Below are 25,920 nucleotides of genomic sequence, written 5' to 3' on the forward strand. Positions count from 1 at the left end.
ACTCCTCTCCCTTCCACCGCGATTAGAAAGTGGAACCGTTTTCGGCTATGTGCCACACTCATAACTTTGTCGCTGTATAGGTCAGGTATGGTGATCCTGTTGTGGGCTGGCTCGTTGGCGTACTGGGGCTGGTATTTGAATACGATGATTTAAATTTGTAAAAGTGTGCTATCTGTTCTGCTTTCACTATTGTTTCTGTCACGTAGACGCTTTTGTACTCCATATTACGGTTACTTTAATCAGTTTAGAGCAGGATAACAGTCTGGAAGTCTCAATTGTGTACGAACTCGAAACACAATACCGCATGCCCACAGTCACGTGCCTTAATCATTGTGAACTCGATCTTAATAATGACGTTGCTGTGTGGAGCATTTTGCGTGAAGTAAGTGCTGCTTTTAAATGATCATTCATTGTGTTTAACATCGTGGCCTTTGTCTACCATCAAGCCCCAAGTTCGTGACCTTGTGGATTTTGCGTAGCAGTGCAATGGTTCTTGTACCGGATGAAAATTTGTACCAAAACAACCCCGATGTCCACACACAATTATTGCCGTTAACCTTTATCGCATTTATAACCAAGTGAGAGAAATTACATGCACCTTCAGTAACTGTGGCTAACTGTACCACGTGATTTTTCGTGACGTTTTTTTTTGGAGTTCCAGTGTCTCTGATTTGAGTATGAATCTAATCAATATTCCCTACACCCTTGTAGCTCAGCTATAATTATATTCTCAGGGATCAGAATGTAATGTTATTTTGTAGAATGAAATTTTCGCTTTGCAGCGGAAACTGTGATTTGTAAACGTCCCGAGTTCGAGTCTCAGGCCGACACACGCTTTTAATCTACCAGGGAGCTTCATGTTAGTGCACATACCGCAGCAGAGCGAAAATTTCATTCTGGAAACATCCCCAGGCTGTGGCTCAGCCAAGTCTCCACAATATTCTTTCTTTCAAAATGGTTCAAATGGCTCTGAGCACTATGGGACTCAACTGCTGAGGTCATTAGTCCCCTAGAACTTAGAACTAGTTAAACCTAACTAACCTAAGGACATCACACACATCCATGCCCGAGGCAGGATTCGAACCTGCGACCGTAGCGGTCTCGCGGTTCCAGACTGCAGCGCCAGAACCGCGCGGCCACTTCGGCCGGCATTCTTTCTTTCAGAAGTGCTAGTCTTTCAAGTTTCGCAAGTGAGCTTAGTGAAGTTTGGAAGGTATTAAAGCTGTGATGACGGGTCATGATCTTCTGTAATTATGTGTTCGTATTTGCAGTATCCATTTTGTATGACAAATGTGATGTAAAATACTGTTGGTAACAAACAACGTGTTTGATTTGTTTGTGTAAATAAACCTTCATCGTCCGTTGGAAAAATAATCTCGGTGTTTCGTTATCTGATTTATCACTTAGTCCTCTTACGTCCTCCCTTATGTGCTTACTTACGTGTGAGAAGTATGCAAACCATTAGAGAATTAATCTGAAAGTTAGACAGATGAACGTAAGAGGGTGTGAGGGCATTGAATATACATCAGTACAGTATCCAGTACGTTGCCTTCACTGACATGGTACGTAGCTTGGTTTAGCGTTATCCGTTACGCTAAATACAAGGGGTGTTCAATAAGTAATGCAACACATTCATTTCGCTGAGAACAGGTTTGTTTTATTCAGGATTTCAGTACACCAATTTATTCTCCACTATTTTCCCTACAACACCCAATTTTTCAATACGACGGCCTTACGCCACCTTTCTGGGAGATCCTGTATGCCCGAATGGTACCATTTACTGGTCAACGTCGGAGCCAACGTAGCTGCACCAATAATCTCCACATCATTCATGTACTGCTTCCTGCGAAATGCATTCTCCTTTGGGTTAATAAATAGAAGTGGAAAGGTACAAAACCCAGGATGCAGGGTGAATTAGGTGTGTCAGGAGAGACCTTGCGCTGTCCTGGACAAGGAAAAGTTCCGCTGCATTTTTGTGGCGATGAATACACTGCAGGAGTCACAGTTGTGAGCGGTAGGCCTGCTTGTGTGAAACTGGAAAGGTCTGCGTGACATTGTTGTGATACTGACTGACGCCTCGCCCTACGACTCTATGTGCTTTTGTTCACTCTCAGGTCTCCATAGACACTGTACAAGCGTGTATGAATATCTATTATGTTCTGGTTAGCCGCCAAAAGAAGCTTCGTCTATCATTGAGGTGAAGACGTTGGTGACAGTATATTATAAATCTGGTGGAAGTAAAAACATATTACAAACTATCAACGATTTGGTTATGCTGATCTGTCTATTTAAATAGATAGCCCTGGCAGAACTATATCAGCTGTACAAAAATAGCAGCACACCAGTAGTTTCTGTTTTTCCACTCTAATTAGTGATAGTAATGTACATGGTTTTACGGATTTGTCTTACTGATACCTTGCTAAGACGTATCTGAAGCTGCTGTCGGCTGCAAATGATAATTAGCGCCACGCCATTGACTGCGCATCACAAGGAAACGCCCCAGTGAAACGTAGCCGGGTTCCTGAGATCTCTCCCGCTTTTCGTCTGAGCAACGTCAGTTCTCAGAGAGAAAGAGAGAGACAGAGAGAGGAGCAACCTCCGTTTTAGCAATGTGACTGACACATGGCGGCAACCTGACGCATCGGAGCGGACGTAATGGCGTCGTACTGATGTGGCAGCCACATAAATCACTCGCTGGCCCCAGCTGCTCCGCTACATTTGGGATGCAATGAGGGAGACCGCGGCGGTCGGCCGACATTTGCGGACTCAGACAAGGGCCTAAGTTCCTCTCCGTCAGCAGCTTTAGCTGAAGGCCAACGCCTTCACAAGTAAGGCCGCATATGATTTCGTACGTGAACGGCACGATTTTTCTCCGGGAGCTATACTCGAATGATAATAACTGAATCCCACGTTTGGAAGCTTCCACTCTGCCATATGATTTCTACCGAAATGGTAACCGAGCTGAGTCTAAGAAACAACGTGGCACTGAAAGGGGTACTAATAGAAATAGCGGAATGAGATAGGCGGTTGCTGCCCTTACGCATCGCTGGTTCTCTGAGACATTAGCGGTTGACCGCATCAGTGTTGCCAACTTTCCAAAACAAAATTAACTAGACGTGTCTACATAAAAAATCATAAAAATTTTGAAATAAAACAAAGTATGTTATTATGCAAGTTTTTTTTCAGCAATTTTATTTCTACCATATGCATAAAAAAATCGGTCCTTTTTAAAAAAAAGGTATTTTGACGTAAAAAGGTGTTTAAATAAACATAAAATGTTTTTAAATAAACATCTACATGTGCATTTCTTTCCCACAACTTTCTTTTCCTCACAATAAAAATATAAGTAATATACTTGCTAGGTATTTATAAGACAAACTTCAAAAAAATCTGTGCTGTAATGTTACATTACTTCTTACACTGTAATATTAGGTTATTTCTTATACCCAGCAAACTACTGCCCTGTTCTCTCCTCAGTTGAGTCGCTATTACATTGTGTATTAGATCTGTGAAGTGTATGATTTCTGATTCATCCTGCATGGGTAGGTCTATTTTGCCCAGAAAAGCTTCCCTCATTATTGTGAAATTGCGATACTTTGCTGATGTAAGCTACGCTGCAACAGCTCTCAGCAGTTTATATTTCGCAGTTCCGTGTTTGGTCTTTTGTAGGAGTATGCTGATGAGCCAGGAATGCACACCAACACGGCTTTAGTTTGATTCTTGTACTAAAAAAAATGGTTCAAATGGCTCTGAGCACCATGGGACTTAAAATCTGAGGTCATCAGTCCCCTAGAACTTAGAACTACTTAAACCTAACTAACCTAAGGACATCACACACATCCATGCCCGAGGCACGATTCGAACCTGCAACCGTGGCAATCGAGCGGCTCCCGAATGAAGCGCCTAGAACCGCTCGGCCACCGCGGCAGGCTGCTTCTTGTACTTTTTAATTCAATTTAATAATATATTTTCTTGGGATATTGTCTCAGAAAAAGCCGAGTAGCGCAGTCGCCGTAGTGTAATGGTTATGATACTAGATTGTTGCACGGAGAGTCGTGGAGTTCAAAACTCACCTGAACTGAAAACATTTTAATTTATATTTTCGGTTCGAGTACATTCTAGAAGTATCCACAAATGGCAAGAATCATTGTACTGGAATGTTCTGTAGTTGTATACATACAGTATGTATTCTGGCTGGAGGCAGTTCGCTCCGCGCTCTTGTATATGCAAGTGCTGAATAAACCTTCGTTAAGTGAAGTTATTGTTCATCTACTTACACCTTCCTCTACGTGACAATATTAAAGCGTGTGTGGAAATCTTTGTTCAGTACAAGTAATTTTCCTTGCATCAACACGGATTTTAATGTTATCCTGCAGTCGATAGAAGCCCAATGGAAAGCCAAATGATTGTGAAAAAAGCCGTACTTCCGGATTGCAGAAATATCAGTCATTTGGTGGCTACATGGAATCAAAAAGATGCCTGAATTAGCTCTAAAACAGCTGATTTGGCAATGCTGGACTGCACCTTTTCCGGTCGGAGCTATCACATTGCTGCTTCGCCCGACAAGACAAGTCCAGTAGCTAACTTTCACAACTTTATGTGAGGCGAGAGCAGCCTCTTTTCATTTCTTTGCGCGGAACGGTCGCATGCAGTGGTGTCGCTCCTAAAATAAACGCACTGTCTGCAGATGTTGGTCCAATGATACCTAGCGAAACAATGTGTGATTAATCGCTTTATTCACGGAGGTTGCCCACAACAACGCACGAAATACGTGGATGAGTCATAATCGTCATCGTCAACTGTATACTTACACATTTCAATAAGTATTAAGGCTACTGTAAACTATCGGAGTGTGAACTCACTTTCGAAAAGCGATACAGCAATGTTAGACCTCTGAATGGAAGTGAAATTATATGCAGCAGGTTATGAGCATGGCTGGAACTAGCCGTAGTAAGGAAGTGCGTTGCATACGAATTCAATAAACGACGTACAACGTATGAACTAAGTCTGCAGGCTTTCGTGGCCGTTGTCACTGAAGTTAAAATCTTCTGGGTTATAAGGCCGCGTTATGTTTCTTCTAAACTGTTCGGCGTTTCGTCCTCTCTTCTGGGATCTTCCTCAGGGTCTTTTGGTGTCCACTACTGCTAGAACACAGTAGACACCAAAAGTCCTGAGGAAGATCCCGGCAGAGGGGTCGAAACGTCGAACATTTTAGAAGAAACATGACGCGGTCTAATAACCCAGAATATTTTAACTTCAACGTATGAAGTGTTATCATTCAAAGCAAAGTTTTTCGCTCAAAAGTGAAATACGGTATTTCAATATTCGAAGAGAAAAAATACACCCTAGTATAACCACAGAGGGTCTGACCCACTTTATAAGTATTTGTAGCTTCACCCGCCTACATACAGTGGCAGATTTTGTGGAAACTGGATAGGCTATCGAGGGAAGGTGGAGCATGCACACACACACACACACACACACACACACATACACATACACACATGCACAAATATTTTGCTCCCCCATTCACACCTCAGTATTCTGTCAGCCATTAAAACGAAACATCCAGTCAGTACATACCTCCTAGAGGCAGCCATCTTGTTCCCAGTACCCCCACGTGCCCCCAAGACATGACTGTAGTTCGATCTTTGCATCCCATTTTGTGCAATGCACAATAAATCCCTACTTTGGTGTCAGAATGTTATTTTCACATCTAATTTGTTTGTATTATTGCTCAAAATAGGTAAAAATTTGTCTATAACACTACAATACACAACTCAACACTTCAGTGATACTACTGGCGTAACTTACCTGTTAAGTTACACTTGGCAACAACGGTGGGTCGATCTCTGTACCCCATATAAGCCGGTCAGACTGATTCTAAGCCAATACACATGTATTTATTTCTCCCAGTCACAAACCCAGTATTTTACACGATTAAAAAGTGGAACATCCAATCCGCGTGCACCGTAGAACTGGTCATCTTGCACCCTGTCCCCAACTTGGAGCCACATCACGAGTGTAGCTCAGTCTTTGTACACAATTTGGTGTAAGGAAAATGACCACATTAAACGCCACATGTCATTTCCATAACTCACCGATCACTCATAATCCCCAAGACAGATTACAGGAAAAAGCTTGCTGTGCTACTAAGAACGTCTGAAGTAGAAGGAAAGACTCACTCGCTATACCAAAATTAAAAATAAAGTAAAATAGTACTTTCATGGAACCAATAGTTTTCTGTATTGTTTATCAGTTTACGTGAAGATTTGTTTTATATCAGTACAAAGCACGTGTAGCTCACATTATTAACATTAATGCTCTAACCTGTAGATTAATTGTCACTTAGTAACGAATGTGGTTCGTTCTTCGTATCCCGTTTCATGCAAGACCATCCAGTTAATTGCCCAAATTTTATTTCCATGTTAAAATTGTCTGTATTAATCAATATAGAACAATATAAAAACACATGTGGCTGAATATGTTCACAGTATTGCTGTAACTTACAGTTGAAGGTACGCTTGATGCTTACAACCAAACTGTTGACCCTCAGATTGTCCCAATGTTTACAAGTCTAAAGCACACACATACATAGACAGCCACACACACACACACCCACACACCCACACACCCACCCACCCACACACACACACACACACACACACACACACACACACACATACATACATACACATTCTCACTCTTAGTCTCTATATACCGCAGAGACATTAATATGGTACATCATTTAAACTGCATATTTTCTTAATACACAAGTATAACTACAGAAACCAACAAGAACAATTTTATGGAGGAATAAGATAATACATAACGTTTCTTACTATAAAAATATAACTGACAATAATAAGTAGCCAAAATAGCATTTTGTTACTATTTATCTTAGGTAGACTTGAGGTTTGTTCGCCTGGTTGTTCAGTAAATGGACTTTCATCAAATGAATATTTAGAAGTATAGCGACCTGGGGTGAGTAGAGCCACAATGTTCTAGAGGTGCTGGAGTGGTAGATACTGTGGCACTGGTGCTGGCCTGTGGTGGTTAGGAAAACTTGACTACATAGTAAAACATATTTATTCAGTGTTCCGCTAAAATGATCGAAGCGCTGAGATACCATGGACATGCCACCTGAAGGCGCTTTGTCTGCTGGGTGTGCTGTCATCCGCGGAAGACCATTGGACGTGCAACATCCACGTCGTGTTATACTGGTACTGTGTGCTTTACTCAGCAGTGCGTTCCCCAGTTAGTGCTTTGCGGCTTTGAGTGAGAAGTGCCAGTGACGCAGATGCTAGCCCCGTTTCTCGTACAGTACCACTGATACAACAAGAGAAGCTCGCCCAGGTGTGCACAGATGGGGTCATATAATCCAGGCAGTAGACCACTGACAGTAGTTAGACTGCTATTTTAAAGCTTGGAGATGGCCCATCCGTTATACTGCTTCAAATCCAAGAGTGCTGATTTAGCCCCATGAGTTGGTCTTGTGGGCATGGCTGCATAAGCCGGGGTTGGCTGCTTGCTGACCCAGATGTGGTGGAGACTTGAGTGTTGGGTGTCGTGGAGGGTGCTGCCAGGGAGCACATAACTGTTCCATAATCAGAGCATGTGTGTAGCGGTTAATGGCACGTTTGTTGTGCCAGTACATTGATTGCAGGAACGTGAAGGTAACACATTTGTGGCCCAATGATCTGATATAGCCCGATGATTTGATAACTCCCCTCAGGCTGCTTCGTAATTGCACTCTTTTTCTGCAACGTCGTCTAGATTGCGCTGCTCAGCTCAGCAGTCCTGTAGTAGATAAACGGGCTCGTTTATAAAATAGCATACCAGCGCTCTCTGCCCCTGCCCGCTCCCCTCACTCTCTATTGCAGTAGAGTTGCTTTCTTCACAGTTACACCCAACATTAGTAACTGCATTACATTCCTCTTTCGGAAGACCTGACAATGGGTCTGAAACCATGACCAATCTGCACAAAACACTGCAGATGAATAGTTAAGATATATACCACTTACAGATTCCCTTTTAACATTAAGCTTCTTCAGCTACAAGTCTCAGATGCCCCGCACTCTACAGTTTTTAGCCCTTAGATCATCCATCTTTCCATATGTTACTACGTAAAACTACCGTCCTCAGGTCCCCAATTGGCCGCGAAACAGAAATCGCAGTGAATATCCGATGAAGCTTTGCACAGATGTGTTGGGCAGTATCTGTAGTGCACCCGTTGATCGCGTCACGTCCCTCTTTTCAGTTCTGGGCGCAAACTGAGTGTGTAAAGATGCCTAGAACGAAGTGTCTCCCGAAGGGCCTGCGAGAAATTTCGCCTGACGCTCTGCAGCCCACATAACTTAACTGTCACGCCTTTCCTTCTTCAAGACAATTTCAGCCACATTCTACAGGGGCAATGAAGATGCTCCATCAACGTTTTCAATGGGTAGGGTTTTATCACCAACAAAATAGCCCATAATTGGTTCCCTGTGGGTTTCATCTTTGCTCACATGAGCCGTTGACGATGAAGACAACATTTTTGCACAGACAATGAACAACAGAACAGGCTAGAGAATTGGCGAAAAGCTCTGGCGGATGCATTCTACGACGAGGGTATTGGAAAGTTGGTACAACACTACGACAAATATCTGAGTCGGAGAAGAGACTATGTAGATAAGTAGCTTTAAGTTACAGCTAAATGTTTCAAATAATACATTTTTGATTGTCACAGTGGTTTCCTTTTCGCGGACGATCGGAACTTAGTTTCCAAATACCACTCGTATTTATGTCAATATCCACTCATTGTGCCCTTATTGCCTCTCATACTATAAGGATCAATACTTGTCCCGATATCACTCATAGCTCCCTGCCCTCCGAATTACAAGCAATCATAACATTACTACATATTTCTCTAGCTGCTAAATTCACTTTCTTGCACCCTCGTACAGCCTGATCTACAAATGGTTACTCGGTCAGTGGTATCTGTTACACTGACAAGTGGTCCTCCGCCTAAGATAGATGAAGGCTACACAAAAGAGAGTCAAAATAAACACACTGTCTGTGATTATGACATAATAGTCATGATTGTATGGTGCTGTTTCTCCCGACACTGCTGTGCACCTGAAAGCATTTTGTCTCATGAAATCTGTTCGTTTCACTAGTATGTCAGCCGTTTTGAGAAAAGGATTAGTTTCCGATGTTTTATTTGGGGAACTTATATTTCTTACTGCTAGTACCCCTACTGGCTTCACTAGCCAGTATTAGTACGGCTGCGCAGTGTTCAGATTGGTTACTCTTGTAACACAGGTTGAAAGGTAAAAGGTAGGCCCTTTTATGCCACAGTCTGTCCCGTTAATAATTATTCCACTCCCATGCAATTCCAGCCCTTTAGCTTCAGCAACCCTACCCTGTTGATTGCAATTTGCTACTACAACTTCGGTACAGTTCAGAGAATAAACCTAGTGCGGAAACGCTTGTGGAAGGTAGGATCACAGCTCCAGAATGTCACAGAGCAAATCTGCACAATCCGAATCAGGCAAATGGTAACCATCTTCCTTTGGCAGTGTTGTCGTTCGTTTAATGATATGACCTCTGAGATAAAAATACTTCTTTCCTTCTAACCCTGACAAACACACCCAAGGTTCCGTTCCGTAACAGGTGTAGGTGTATGCTGAAAAACTTGAATCGAGCTCGCTCACCGTTAACCGTAAATCGAACCAACATCCATTTTAATCTCAATAGTTGATATGTGGTAATACAGTCGAGGGTCTGATTCGTCTACTTTGGCAGCAAATTCTGCCCATTGCGGCAAATCCTTCTGCACTTTCCGCAGGCCTACCAAGAAATCATCAGGCACAATCGGAACTGGATTCAGCCGCACAAGCGCAACAAGTAAAGCTCCTTCCTGCAACTCTGTCACCACTACGAGCGGGTCCCACAAGCCGTTGGCTATAGACTGCAACAATCTTGCTGTCACCTGTGTCTGTATACCTTTCGGATCCCACTTTACAGTATATTTACTGTTGTCTTGACAAGCTGCGTTACCCATGTTGCTAATCTCCGTAATTCCAATGTGTTTTTCAATACCCCTTGTTCCAAACCAGTTAATCGTGTAGTGTCTCACTTCGTAGTGACTATATTTCTGGTCAACATCTCACTCATTCTCTTTTTTGTACCATTTATTTCCCAGGTGTCACGTACATATGCAGTTCCAGAAACAGTTTTCAGCACTCTTCCCCTTATGCCTACTCAACCTCTTTTACGTTGCCATACCACGTACAGTACCAATTCTACTATCTTACCACGTCCTCTATCTGCTTCCTACCTTCACTATCTGCTGCATCTGCCCTCGCAATTGTTCATACGACTGGAGCAAACAACCAAACTCACTTCTTCTCGTTTCTTTCAACACATCTTTCCTTTCTGTCTCTTGCTGTAATTCTACAAACACATCCTCTAATCCTCTCACCTCATTAGGCACGCAGATGCAGATGCAGAAATACATCCAGTGTTGCTAGAGCTTTAAATTTTCTTGGCAGCCCTGAATACATAGGAATTCTTGATGACATAGTTGGTACTTTAGTTAGCTGACAGACTTAACATGTTGAAAAAACTCTTCTCACTCTTTGAACCAAGCTGTTGAGATGAAAGAATTGCTTTAGCTTCTCTGTATATTTTTTAGATAGAAAGTGGACACAACGGTGGCGGGTACGAAATATACATTTATTGATTAAATCTTCGTGGACACAAATCAACCAGGATGTATATATGAATTGAAGATATAGAACAGTATGTCGTTTCTCGCAGGATAGAATTTCCTGATCTTCACCTGAGATGGATTATACCATTCATTATTATTAACCAGGATCCTTATTTTACTCTTTAGCAATGTTGCCTAAACAATCTTTACTTTCTTTTAAAATGATACTTTAAACAAATAGTAACCTGGACCACTCCATCTTCTTCACACTTACCACAGTCTCTTAAACCAACAGGCAGCCTCCACAGAAAGCGAGTACATAAGTAACATCAAAGCTACATTCCTGAAGAGAAGTGCGGCTACCCCCGTCGGATGTTCGAGTCCTCCCTGAGGTATGGGTGTGTGTGTTGTTCTTAGCGTAAGTTAGTTTAAATTAGATTAAGTAGTGCGTAAGCTTAGGGGCCGATGACCTCAGCAGTTTGGTCCCATAAGACCTTACTACAAATTTCCAGAATTTCCTGAAGAGAAGTGACCAGTGGGCAAAACGACCATAAGTTATGTGAAGCCACGAAAAACTAGAGAGCTTTATGATCACTGTGGTGAAAGCCTTGCTTCTATTTGTATGCAGCGAGAGGATCCACAACTGAATAGCTTCAGCAGAGAAAGTCTTGCACGAACTGAGGAAATGAACAGATATGTAAAGAAGAAGTCTGCCATAAGAATTACTTCTGCTTTTTTTTCATGTACCCTCATACTTTAAAATTCCTTTATAATTTACACAAAATTTTGGCTCACATACATTAATTCTCATGCCCACTCTTCCGTAAGTCCTCTACAGTAGGTGCACTTGACTCTTCTAGCTATACATACTAACAACTAAGCAACTTACTAGAGAATTTACATTTTATTGGCTAAATATGTGGGGAAAGTGTATGATTGCAGACACTTTATTCTTTGCATTTTCCCATTCCTACGGATACAATACCAAAATGAAGTTAGAAATGTTGCACCGTTTCAAATACAAAACATCCTAATATTTTCTAATATATTGGTCAATAACAGACGATTTATAGCCACATTTTTTCGTAGTTTAAAGAATATATTAAAATTATTACCAAAAGTGCTATGTTGTGTACTAACACATTTTATGACCAGTTTACTCTGCAGTGGAGTGTTCCTCATCCATTTTCCATATGTTAGGCATAAAACATAAAGAAATTTCAGCATTCGTTCATTATCAGTATGTATTGTTACCCAGACTGCAGAGAGAGAAGAGGTTTAATTTGGGGAGATGAGAGTAGTCTTTCAGGAATCTAAGGTAAACATAGATTTTTCTCTTATTTCGATTCATGAATAAACGTTCAAAATCACATGGAGATGTACGTTTTATTCTTATTTAGACAGAAAACAACAAAATCAAAAATAGATCCCTTTATTGCATGTTTAGAAGGCCGTAATGGGGGAACTGGAAGACTGCCATTGCATTTTGTTCGTCCAACAGAAATTAAAAAGGAAAGAACATTTTTTCGTTGATGGCACATTATGAACAAGTTTTATATGTGTATATTGATCTACGTCCTCAGTTCTTTCTTCGTTAAACTTGTTGGGTAAATAGCTCCCTCTCTTCTATGGATTACATTACCCTAGATGTGGGAAGTCTCATTAACTACCGATGTGTTTGTTTCCATGCCCATCATTCAGAGCAGAAATTCTAATCAATTATTGTTGGTTTCTCTGCTCTAAGCTTACTTGATATCTATTCTCTCAGATACTCCTATGGTAAACTAAGAAGATTCTGTTATCTAATTTATACAATTGTAGAAACGTTTATGTTACACTAATGAGTCAACAAACAAAGCATTATTCGTTTCATGATTAAAACTTCTTAAGGTATGAAAAATTTATCTCAACATGTAATTTGCAGGAAATGTTATGGTCTATAAGGAAATCAGTATACAGTCTGGCCAATAGTTATTCTGTTGTTTCTTAATGTGGATCTATTCTGTTTTTCCAGTGCAGTACGGCGCACGTTTTTGCAAAATAAATTGTCTATAGATTTATTTGGATGGGGTAGAACTGACATGTCACCAAACCAATCACTTCCCAACGTTAATGAAAAACTGAGAAAGACTCAAACCCTGAACACATCATTACTTAAAGAATTTTTACCAGACTACTACAATATAAAAATATAAATGAATTTAAAGATTATCTTTATTATTTATATAATTGTAAGTAACAAAGGAATGCATCCTAACATGAAGGTGGACAGAAGAAGAAAAATGATAGGGAAGAGGCTCAATAATTTTATAAGTTGATGAATGAAATTACAGTAATGATTTCAAACAGTGACAGAGATACAAGTTGTAACTAGATCTTTAACTTACCACAACAGATTAATTTATTAGATTACTTATCACGTACTGAAAGAGGCAGGTCCTTTCTGATGCAAAGGTTGCAGTTAGTGTTAGGAAAAGAACTTAATTTGATGCTCAGCAGTTAAGCTCCGAATTTTTATAAAAGATATTTTGGTTATGTAATACACTGGAAAAAGTATTAACGTCGGCACAATGTTAATTAAAAGGCTAATTGACACGCACCAAATATCTGAATCGGAATTTCATTCTGGGGCTGGAAGAAAGGTGTGCTCATATTTAGAACAATATGTCTTCTTTTAAAATGAAAAAATCGGTTTATGAATTTTAAACATATTTTAGTAAAGAATCTGAGAATCATTATTAAACTCAATGACATTATAAACATTTTGTATATGTATTCTGATCTTAAACTTCTCACATCTCTCCATCCTGTTAATGAAATATGGACAACTCTGCTAAAGTACATCTTACTAATGTTCTCCAGAATACATACAGGAATCCAATATTTAAATAATGTATTGAAGACCTATATATATCTGTTTGTAGAGACAGAAATTTCACTTATCTATTTGAATGCTTTACACAAATGTTGTTATGAAAACTTATATTGCGTATTGTGTACAACCTGAAACTGATAATTTTACCCTTCATAGGTATTAAATAAATAGTGCAACATATTACTATGCAGCATTTACTCGTTAATGTAAAACTCCATCCTAGTCTTTCTTGGTCTGTGTGTGTGTGTGTGTGTGTGTGTGTGTGTGTGTGTGTGTGTGTGTGTGTGTGTGTTTCTATAACATAGGAATTATAATCAAAGTTCTTCCTAATTTTTATTTTTTCGTTTTGTGAATACTGTATGTTCCTTTTACAGTGTATATGACAGCTTGTGATAGCATTCTACACTAGAAATGAACATTTATTTCACAGAACTTTTCTACTCAACTAGCTCATGTATTAGAAGAAATTAACAGTTGAATTTCGGAGACATTTATGCTGTTTCACAGCAGCTATTAATTATTAAGTGTGTTCTGACATATCTGCTGGAGTACGAATGTTGAGAAATAAATTGAAGAGTGGAAACGGAAAACTTCTAAGAGTAATAACTTTTTCAGAAAACTCATATTATTTGCTGTTGTGTTCTCAGGTACTATGTTGCATGTCCGTAGACTTGTTCCAAGCGCCAAGTCACAGAGGTGATGTTTCAAACATCCGTTATTAGCAGATGCACTGTCTTTTTGCCAATCAGGGGTCCCAACAGGCCTTTAAAGTACCATGCAAAACAGCCTTTGTCCTGCAAGATTTACATATGACTCCTGAGCCAGCTAAAGCTATGAACGGGATCTCGTCAAGAAATTTCAGTCATCATCTTTCTCCTCCGTATGAAGAAATATTTTTTTGGTGACGACCTGCATAACGATAAACAATCACCATAATAAAATAAGGGAAATCAGAGTTCTCACGGAAGGATATAAATGTTCGTTTTTAGTGCGCTGATCGGGAGTGGAACAGTTGAGAATTATTCTGAAGATCATCCCATGTAGGCTTTCACGGCCGGCGTCTTCATCAGTAAACCCTTCCGGGCTAAGTTGCTGTGGTCAATCTGTAGAACTTCTTCTCCCTGACGTTTCGTTCTCAACTACGGAGAACATCTTCCGAGGTGAGTCGACTCACCTCGGAAGATGTTCTCCGTAGTTGAGAACGAAACGTCACGGAGAAGAAGTTCTACAGATCGACCACAGCAACTTAGCCCGGAAGGGTTTACTGATGGTATTGTGAAGATGTTTCAAATGGTTCAAATGGCTCTGAGCACTATGGGACTTAACATCTGAGGTCATCAGTCCCCTAGAACTTAGAAATACTTAAACCTAACTAACCTAAGGACATCGCACACATCCATGCCCAAGGCAGGATTCGAACCTGCGACCGTAGCTGTCGAGCGGTTCCAGACTGAAGCGCCTAGAACCGCTCGGCCACACCTGGCGGCGAAGATGTTTCGATGAACCCTCTGCCAAGCACTAAAGTGTGATTTGGAGAGTAGTCATGTAGGTATAGATGTACATGTATATGTAGACGACACCTTCATCAGAAAGAAAGTCGGATATTTCCTGTTGGGAGAGTCATTCTTTTATCTTTCTTTTTTCAAGGATTGTGGCAATATTAGAGCAAACTGCAGTGCTTTCAATTTCATCAGCACGAGGCAGATTTGAAACAATATGATTTGAAGCTACAGTGGAATTTCTTAGTGTCTGAGATAAAACGAGTTGTTCCGGGTCACTTTCCACAACTGTCCGAATGGAAACAGTGAGTTCAGAAAGAAAGGCGCAAAAGAAAAAAAAACAGTTACGTCGAATTAAAGTTCGTGTTTGAGCTCGCACAGTGGGTACTTGATGAAGACACAGACAGCCACGATTTGCATAGCATAGGCAGCGCGCTCCCCGACCACCTAACGGGACGTGCTTTACAGAAACAGAGGTACAAAGGAAGGAACATTTCTCTTTCCATCGGAAATTCGGGATTCAGTTCACAAACGCGGACAAAATGCCGCCTGGTTCCCCAGCTCTTTCTGGTTCCCTCCTCGCGCGACCCCTCCCCCCCACCCACAGCCCATTTCCAACTCCTTCCTCCTCCCGTGGTCCCAGGGTCGCTTTTTCTATCCTCTGAGCAGGCGGCCCAACTTCGCGACCACAAAGAAAAACCACGAACACGGCTGCAACAACGGCAAACAGCTCTGTGTCCGCAGACCTGCTGCATAGTTCTGAAAATATTACGAGTGTGCACCATCGCGGTTTTGGCGAGCGCCTTGCGTGGGTGAGTGTGTTTTTGTGTGGCTGTGTGTGCGTGTGTGTTTGTGTGTGTTTTACGTGTTGGTGGGTGGATGGTCAGTGGAGCACAGTGGGACGGGTATTTACCGCTGGGGAAGCAAGAGTTTTGTTTCGCTGATGTACACAAATGTCGGACGTGCAAGAACAAAGGCCAGCGCTGTTTCGTCGCTTATTACGCGTGGGACTATTCTCTACCGCTCACGAGAGGAGGGGCAGCAAAAAATTCGAGAGAATTTTCCTCCACTCGGAAGACAAGAGCAAGGGTACGAAGCAGGCCAGAAGCCGTAATGGCCAGTGCAGATTACACACCTTACATTTCCCCCGCTGTTCCATATACGGGAATAACCGCAAGAAGCAAGGGGCTAATGTCGACACCAATGTGTGTACGTTAGGCATTGATTTCTCTGTACCTTTTTCTTCCACTCTGTTATTAATGTAACAGCTATTTGTTAATCCTGAGACCAGACGATTTTTACGTCCTACCTCCCCCACCAAAAATCGGTGTGAAGGATCCCTATCACAGTTCGTTAAGGTACGAAACTGGTTATTATCTCATTGGAGAGATCATCCCGAGACTTACCTGGTTCAGAGAAATCTTCGAAAACTTAAACAACAACTAACGAAGGCCAATTTTAACCCTCCCCCTTCAAAACAGAATTTTGAGCTAAGCGTCTTGTCACTGTGAAACGTCCCCTTAGAAAAATTATAAATGACTGTGCTTAAACTGGCACACAATATTTTTAGCGCAACGCAATCTGAGTTTCAAAAATCCATACAAAAGAATGGCCTGACTAACAATAATCTACACCTTTCATGAATCACTTACCTCACAAAAATCTTCGTTACTCAAACTACCGCAATACAGCGTGTGCCAATACTGCCAGCTAAATAAAAGATTCTAATTACTGAAGGCATTAACTACTGATAGGCATAGTTAGCAAATGAAAGATTTTGATAGAGAACAAACAATGCATTTACCTGAATAGCATTCTAAAGTCATAATATATATATCAGTTCATGATATCCAGATATACAAATTTACTCTTTCTGGCGGACACACGTCCAGATCGTCCGCTCTCAAAACTCCGCCATCTCACTCCCCACATCCACCACTGCTGGCGGCTCACCTCCAACTGCGCAACGCCAAGTGCCCAACACTACAATAACAAATTCCAACAATGCAAACCAGCCATAGGCTGCACACAGCACAGTCAGTGATTTTCATATAGAGCGCTACATGGCGTTACCAACATAAAAACCTAAACAGCCTACTTACAACTGTCTTGCCAATGTCGGGAATTACGAATTTCGGTTCAGTAGCGTCACCGCTATCTCTTATGTTTTGGGAACCAACTCACACTGTCAGTGATAGAGTTGAAGTGTTATCTTACCTTGGTCTTATGAATTATGCTGAAAGCAGTGCCAGAGCTAAAAGTCACGTTAAATTCAAGAACCGACCATAGTCATAAGTCTCAAATTAACTGTTTTCAAGTGCATTTTGTGTCTTACTAGTCGATAGTGCGAAGGGAGTTGATGAGGGGGGTGAGGGAGGGAGGAGGGCTTATTCCACACTGCTCAACGGAATTCTGGATTACTTTGTCGAAACGCTGTAATTCCGACTTCCTGCTACGCTCAAGTTTGAAATCTGGCTCAGAGGTGCGAACACCCCTCATCTGTGATCACTCTCTGGCTTGACGTGCTTCAGACAGCATGGTACCGACACTTGCGAAAAAAGGACACAGGAGTTCATGTGGCATGTAAGGTGAGTTAATAACGTCACATTTTCACCAAATTTCACCGCAGTTGTGCCCAGTCCCACCGTGGACGCGTAACACGATGGAAAGGTCGACACACTCCCCCCTGTACATACACTCCTGGAAATGGAAAAAAGAACACATTGACACCGGTGTGTCAGACCCACCATACTTGCTCCGGACACTGCGAGAGGGCTGTACAAGCAATGATCACACGCACGGCACAGCGGACACACCAGGAACCGCGGTGTTGGCCGTCGAATGGCGCTAGCTGCGCAACATTTGTGCACCGTCGCCATCAGTGTCAGCCAGTTTGCCGTGGCATACGGAGCTCCATCGCAGTCTTTAACACTGGTAGCATGCCGCGACAGCGTGGACGTGAACCGTATGTGCAGTTGACGGACTTTGAGCGAGGGCGTATAGTGGGCATGCGGGAGCCCGGGTGGACGTACCGCCGAATTGCTCAACACGTGGGGCGTGAGGTCTCCACAGTACATGGATGTTGTCGCCAGTGGTCGGCGGAAGGTGCACGTGCCCGTCGACCTGGGACCGGACCGCAGCGACGCACGGATGCACGCCAAGACCGTAGGATCCTACGCAGTGCCGTAGGGGACCGCAGCGTCACTTCCCAGCAAATTAGGGACACTGTTGCTCCTGGGGTATCGGCGAGGACCATTCGCAACCGTCTCCATGAAGCTGGGCTACGGTCCCGCACACCGTTAGGCCGTCTTCCGCTCACGCCCCAACATCGTGCAGCCCGCCTCCAGTGGTGTCGCGACAGGCGTGAATGGAGAGACGAATGGAGACGTGTCGTCTTCAGCGATGAGAGTCGCTTCCGCCTTGGTGCCAATGATGGTCGTATGCGTGTTTGGCGCCGTGCAGGTTAGCGCCACAATCAGGACTGCATACGACCGAGGCACACAGGGCCAACACCCGGCATCATGGTGTGGGGAGCGATCTCCTACACTGGCCGTACACCACTGGTGATCGTCGAGGGGACACTGAATAGTGCACGGTACATCCAAACCGTCATCGAACCCATCGTTCTACCATTCCTAGACCGGCAAGGGAACTTGCTGTTCCAACAGGACAATGCACGTCCGCATGTATCCCGTGCCACCCAACGTGCTCTAGAAGGTGTAAGTCAACTACCCTGGCCAGCAAGATCTCCGGATGTGTCCCCCATTGAGCATGTTTGGGACTGGATGAAGCGTCGTCTCACGCGGTCTGCACGTCCAGCACGAACGCTGGTCCAACTGAGGCGCCAGGTGGAAATGGCATGGCAAGCCGTTCCACAGGACTACATCCAGCATCTCTACGATCATCTCCATGGGAGAATAGCAGCCTGCATTGCTGCGAAAGGTGGATATACACTGTACTAGTGCCGACATTGTGCATGCTCTGTTGCCTGTGCCTATGTGCCTGTGGTTCTGTCAGTGTGATCATGTGATGTATCTGACCCCAGGAATGTGTCAATAAAGTTTCCCCTTCTTGGGACAATGAATTTACAGTGTTCTTATTTCAATTTCCAGGGGTGTATTTCACTGCTTCTTTTGACGCTTCTGCAATGGAGGACAGAACCGCGACGCCCAGCGTTTAAATCACGCGGGTTTCTTATGAACGGCCGAGGAAAACATCGCAGACACACCGTAGCTCACAATTGGTGTGAGAGTACCGGGCGCAAGCAGAGAGGCTACGCTGCTGCCCTTTCGCCGCTACAATTGCTGCGGCTCATAGTAGGCCATCCGGAATGGGAGAGTGTTAATGCCGTTGCCCTTCTCCAAGCGCCTGGGACGTGGACACGGTTTCTGTCTGTACAGATGTCATTACCATTTCCTTGGGCCTTTGTCCCACTGCAACTCGGGGCCGGCCCTGTTACTATGGACCTGGCAATGTTATTGTCAGAGGGTGGCTGGATGCCCTTCCTGTCGCCATCCCGTACCCTCTGAGACGGAGGTAGTGTACCCCAGCTGTCTGCGTCTAGTGTAAGCCTTGAGATAGTGCGAACGTTTTCGTACGTCTGCGAGTCGTGTAACTGAGGCGGGACATGAGGACCAGTCCGGTATTCACCTACCAGGATATGAAAAACCACCTAAAATGCACATCCAGGCAAGTCGGCACACCGGCCCTCGTCGTTAATCCGCCGGGCGGATTCGGTCCGGGGCCGACGCGCCTACTCGAGTCCAGGAAGCAGCGTATTAGCGCTCTCGGCTAACCTAGCGGGTTCTGTCTGTACAGATACGTTTCTAAAATTCTCTGTAAAGGTGAGCAGGTGCGTTCGAGGTTTACGCCGAACTCGGGGGTCTTAGAGCGACGCTTTGTTATTTCAGTCTCGCGTGCATCAGTGTCGCGTCCCCCCCGGAACCACGCAGCAGGAGGACAAAAATAGGAACTCTGAAAAAGTATAAGCACTACTCGCTGCTTTGGAACACGTTTAAATTTCATCGAATGATTTGAAACGGTCCCTAGTGGTTCCATCACGTACGCGAGAGCAGGAATTGCTGTTCAGCTGTGCTCCAAACGGGTGCGATCACGTTCGACTGATGCAGCCCTAGAATGTCCTTAGAGGAGGGATGAAACGCCATAGGGAATCTGCAATGTCATTTCCGACAGCGAAATCGGTGGGAATCAACAGCCCAGGAAATGGGTTGGTTTTACTGACGCCGTTTATGCCACGACCCAGCGGCCTTTTCATGCCGATTCTGAGCGGCTGTGTGTCTCTGTTCTTCTCGGGTACTCATAAGAAAACCACGTAACTTCAGCGCTGAGCATCGCGGCTCTGACCTTCATGGCAGAGGCGTCAAAGAAAAGGGTGAAATATGGGTAAGAGAGGCTTACACGTTCACGGTGCCATTTGGTAGAATTGTGGTGAAGTTTGGTGCCAGTGTCACATCACTAGCTAGCCTTTCGCTTCTCATAAATTTCTGAGCTGTGTCCTTTGTTCGCAAGTGTCGACACCTTCTCGAGCCCGAGACTGGAGTTGCAAGGTGCCATCTTTTTGCATCGTTAGAGAAAAAGGTTTCACGCACTTTTGGGCCAAATTTCAAACTTAAGCGTTGCAATAGGTGGGAGTTACGGGGTTTCGGAAAATTGTTCCTTCAATTCTGCTGCGCAGTGTGCTATGGCGTCTTCTCTGGTGCAACTACACGCAGTTCGGAGATTTTCGAAATTCGGGGTACACATGTTGTGGTAGCACGTATGTGGATTGCTTGATAGTGGACTAAGGTCTGACCCTGGTTGCCATTTTGTAATTTTATTGAATCATGGTAATTTGCTAATGATTGTCATCCAGCTTGCTGGAACTGTGTAAGTACTTCCAGTTAAGTTTCACCATCGATCTCGCAATGGATAATTTATTGCTCCTCTTGCATCAGAGCTCCACAACAGGCAATCATAACGCATACTGGCGCCGTTTTTGGTATCCTCAGTTATTCATCCATTCACGATGATTTCGCATTAACAGAATGTCAAAATAAAGTATGTTTTTTCTTCAACGAAATTATAACAGTATAATACAGCAAAGCATAAACGATCGACTGAGCGCGTAAGACTGCTACCGTAACGTAAAAGTATTAAAGCTTGTCGGTAAAGTGACACACTGGCCGTACACATATTTAACGTGAATAACAGATTGAAAAAATAAGAAATAACACTATACCACACGGTACATTACGCAAGCAGTAGGGAAAACCAAAAGAAATTCTGAAAAAGGATTACAATTTAGGGAAATGAAGAGAAACTTCTGGATTGTCCATTACACTGGAAATCTGACAGGGACGCGTAGGACTTTGAAGAGCAGTTGAACGTAATACATAGTGCCTCGAAATGGGTTTATAAGATGAACTTCAACAAAAGCAAAGCATGTTACTTTAAGGAATACAGCAGCGAGCCACGTTTTATGTATTTTTGTATACGAAAATATGCATTTCGTGCTTTCGCTCATCTTCAGTTGGCGTAATATATATCTCATTCTAACAGTAAGTAGCTAGTTAAACATCGATAGCAATTTTGCTGCTGCAGCTGGTCTGTGCGAAATAATAATTTTGTTCAGTTGTATACTTATGGTATATTACTCGTTATGTGTAGTTACTTGCTACTCTGTCCGATTTTTGCGTTTCTAGATTTGGCACAACCATTTTCCCACTTGTACACTCCTGGAAATTGAAATACGAACACCGTGAATTCATTGTCCCAGGAAGGGAAAACTTTATTGACACATTCCTGGGGTCAGATACATCACATGATCACACTGACAGAACCACAGGCACATAGACACAGGCAACAGAGCATGCACAATGTCGGCACTAGTACAGTGTATATCCACCTTTCGCAGCAATGCAGGCTGCTATTCTCCCATGGAGACGATCGTACAGATGCTGGATGTAGTCCTGTGGAACGGCTTGCCATGCCATTTCCACCTGGCGCCTCAGTTGGACCAGCGTTCGTGCTGGACGTGCAGACCGCGTGAGACGACGCTTCATCCAGTCCCAAACATGCTCAATGGGGGACAGATCCGAAGATCTTGCTGGCCAGGGTAGTTGACTTACACCTTCTAGAGCACGTTGGGTGGCACGGGATACATGCGGACGTGCATTGTCCTGTTTGAACAGCAAGTTCCCTTGCCGGTCTAGGAATGGTAGAACGATGGGTTCGATGACGGTTAGGATGTACCGTGCACTATTCAGTGTCCCCTCGACGATCACCAGTGGTGTACGGCCAGTGTAGGAGATCGCTCCCCACACCATGATGCCGGGTGTTGGCCCTGTGTGCCTCGGTCGTATGCAGTCCTGATTGTGGCGCTCTCCTGCACGGCGCCAAACACGCATACGACCATCATTGGCACCAAGGCAGAAGCGACTCTCATCGCTGAAGACGACACGTCTCCATTCGTCCCTCCATTCACGCCTGTCGCGACACCACTGGAGGCGGGCTGCACGATGTTGGGGCGTGAGCGGAAGACGGCCTAACGGTGTGCGGGACCGTAGCCCAGCTTCTTGGAGACGGTTGCGAATGGTCCTCGCCGATACCCCAGGAGCAACAGTGTCCCTAATTTGCTGGGAAGTGGCGGTGCGGTCCCCTACGGCACTGCGTAGGATCCTACGGTCTTGGCGTGCATCCGTGCGTCGCTGCGGTCCGGTCCCAGGTCGACGGGCACGTGCACCTTCCGCCGACCACTGACGACAACATCCATGTACTGTGGAGACCTCACGCCCCACGTGTTGAGCAATTCGGCGGTACGTCCACCCGGCCTCCCGCATGCCCACTATACGCCCTCGCTCAAAGTCCGTCAACTGCACATACGGTTCACGTCCACGCTGTCGCGGCATGCTACCAGTGTTAAAGACTACGATGGAGCTCCGTATGCCACGGCAAACTGGCTGACACTGACGGCGGCGGTGCACAAATGCTGCGCAGCTAGCGCCATTCGACGGCCAACACCGCGGTTCCTGGTGTGTCCGCTGTGCCGTGCGTGTGATCATTGCTTGTACAGCCCTCTCGCAGTGTCCGGAGCAAGTATGGTGGGTCTGACACACCGGTGTCAATGTGTTCTTTTTTCCATTTCCAGGAGTGTATCTTGTACAAAAACAGCGCAGTAGTCGCCATGTTGCCGAGTGACATCATTGTTAATATAGGAAAATTATATGTTTTTTTTCAAAGTAATATTATACTTACAGTTTCTGAAAGTACTGTTTCCAGATTAAACTTCCCCAAGATGCACTAAAATTCCCGTTACAAAGTTGTAGGACTTGTAGAGGAGACTGAGTAGACAATATTTTGAAATGGAACTCACGTCCGAAAAGTACCGTTTCCGTGTTCCTGCTGTTTGAAAGCATGTTTTCTTCGTAGGTAATCAATAGAGGAGACCTGACGGGGGGGGGGGGGGGGGGGCTGCTTAGGTCGAATCGGCTGACGTCATTTGACGTCTGTTGTACCTCTCTGACATGGTTCGAGCCTCATTCACGTCTCTGTGAATGATACAGCAACATGGTTGAGTACACGTTTGCAGAATACACCAATAAGTTTCTTCTCTGTAACGAAGCTCAAAGTAAGCTGCTCCTCGTCTTTATCAAGATCATTATCCTCATCGCCCGACTCCATCGCAAACCCTTTACGCCACAATAACGCAACGGCTTCGAGAAAAGGGTACTTACACAGTAAGCAGACGTCACTATGATTTTTCAAGGAGGCGCCGCGCACCCGCAGAGGCCGTCTGTACCTCGTGGTCTAGTGATTAGTGTTGTTGCTTCAGGATCTGAGGGTCCCGGGTTCGATTCCTGGGTGGGTCGGAGGTTTTCTCCCTCGGGGAATGGGTGTTTGTGTTCTCCTCATCATTTCTTCATCACTTGGGAAAATGGCGAGAGTGGACAGTGAAAAGATTAGGAATTTGTACGGACGCACGTTAAATGCGTCGTTGAGCTCCCTGCAAACCATAAAATCGTCATCATCATCGTCATGGAAGAGGCCGTACTGCAATACTGCGAAGAGAACCCGCCATCGAGTAAATGATTGCGCGGTTCAGTGGATGTTGCTCCCAGCACGCTCTGGTAATTTTGCATGACCAGCAACTGCATCCATACTACCTCCAAAGAATACAGTCACTAACGCCAGCAGATTTCGGACCACGCGTTGAGTTCTGTACGGAGTGTCTGCGCCACTGCATCAACAAGAGCCCTAAAATTTCCATGGTGCATTCTTTTCACAGATGAATTTAAATTTACTAAGGATCATATTCCCAGTTCACGAAACAGCCATGTCTGAGCAGACGAAACCCACTGTTACCCAAGTCCAGGAATTCCAACACAAATTTCGTGTCAATGCATGATTAGGTATCAATGTATGGGCAGGTACTCTGCACGGCCATTTGACTGGACCGTACATGCTTCCATCCAAGCTCGCGGGTGCCATCTACTTGACATTCCTACAACAAGTATTGGGCATGTTGTTCGATGCTGTGCCACTTAACGTCCCTCGAGACATGTGGTTTCATCATGGCAGCTCACTTTTCATGTCGATTCCGGGAACATCTGGGCCAATGGTTCAGACACAGATGGACAGGCAGAGAAGGTCCAATGACGTGGCCTTCACGATCGCTGTATTTGACTCCAATGAACCTCTTCCTCTGGGATCCAATAAAGAGTTTTGCTTATGAGACACCTGCAGAGACAGAAGATCTGGTGGGATAAGTAGTGATCGCTACAGGACAGCAGGACAGGCTGCAGAGACACCAGGTGTGAGAGAGTGTATGTCACATCATTCGTAGCTGCATTGTGTCCACCGAACCTTACTTGTAGTCGATCAGTACCATAACCCACCTCTGATAAGGACAAAAACGGTTTATATTTAACTGCAAACAACAGTGATTGTGAAATCTGATGAAGTTTAATTCTTTTTCTTTGATTATTATGAGTGGAACTGTAAAATAAGAGAAGTAATAGGTCACGCCTAATAAATCACTTGTAAAATTGGTAACGTTAGCACATGCTTTCAAATGGTCGTAGCACGGAAACGGTACGTTTCCAGACGTGGGTTGCAGTTCAAAATATTATTTATTCAGTCCCGTCTATAAGTCCTAGAAGTCTGTAAGGGGAATTTTAGAGCACCCTGTATATGACTAAACTCCGTCCGAACAGGTCTTGGAAGCCCCACGGTACCGACCGGCCACCGCGTCATCCTCAGCCCACAGGCGTGACTGGATGCGGATATGGAGGGGGCATGTGGTCAGCAGAGCGCTCTCCCGGCAGCATGTCAGTTTACGAGACCGGAGCCACTACTTCTCAACCATGTAGCTCCTCAGCTTGCCTCACAAGGGCTGAGTGCACCCTGCTTGCCAACAGGCCTGTAAACAGAAAAACAAGGGTAACAGTGTGTCACCGAATTAAATCAGGCGATGAGTGAAAGTAACTGTTGCTTTGCTATTAGGGATGCAAAATCATTATGGCAGGAATAATGTGGTTGTAAATTACAGATCTGCAATAGCAAGAGAGGCATTTCTGAAATTGTGCGGCACTTTTAACATCTAGTATGAACTGTGATGAATTCATTTTTAAAAGTGACCGGGGAGTAGGTTAGTGTGGAAGTAATGTGTGGACGACAAACAGTACGAGCTGTATTTATTCATGAACATCAGAATTGTCCCCGTCATAGCAATAATATTCAGATACAATACACTTGCGTCGGCCTTTTTTTAAATTTTAGAAGCACTTTTAGACTCACTTTTCGTTATGGTGCTCGGTTCCTACAGCTATTCTGCTTTTATCTCACCAATCGTG

This window comes from Schistocerca serialis, chromosome 2 (assembly GCF_023864345.2).
Source record: "Schistocerca serialis cubense isolate TAMUIC-IGC-003099 chromosome 2, iqSchSeri2.2, whole genome shotgun sequence".
Taxonomy (NCBI): domain Eukaryota; kingdom Metazoa; phylum Arthropoda; class Insecta; order Orthoptera; family Acrididae; genus Schistocerca; species Schistocerca serialis.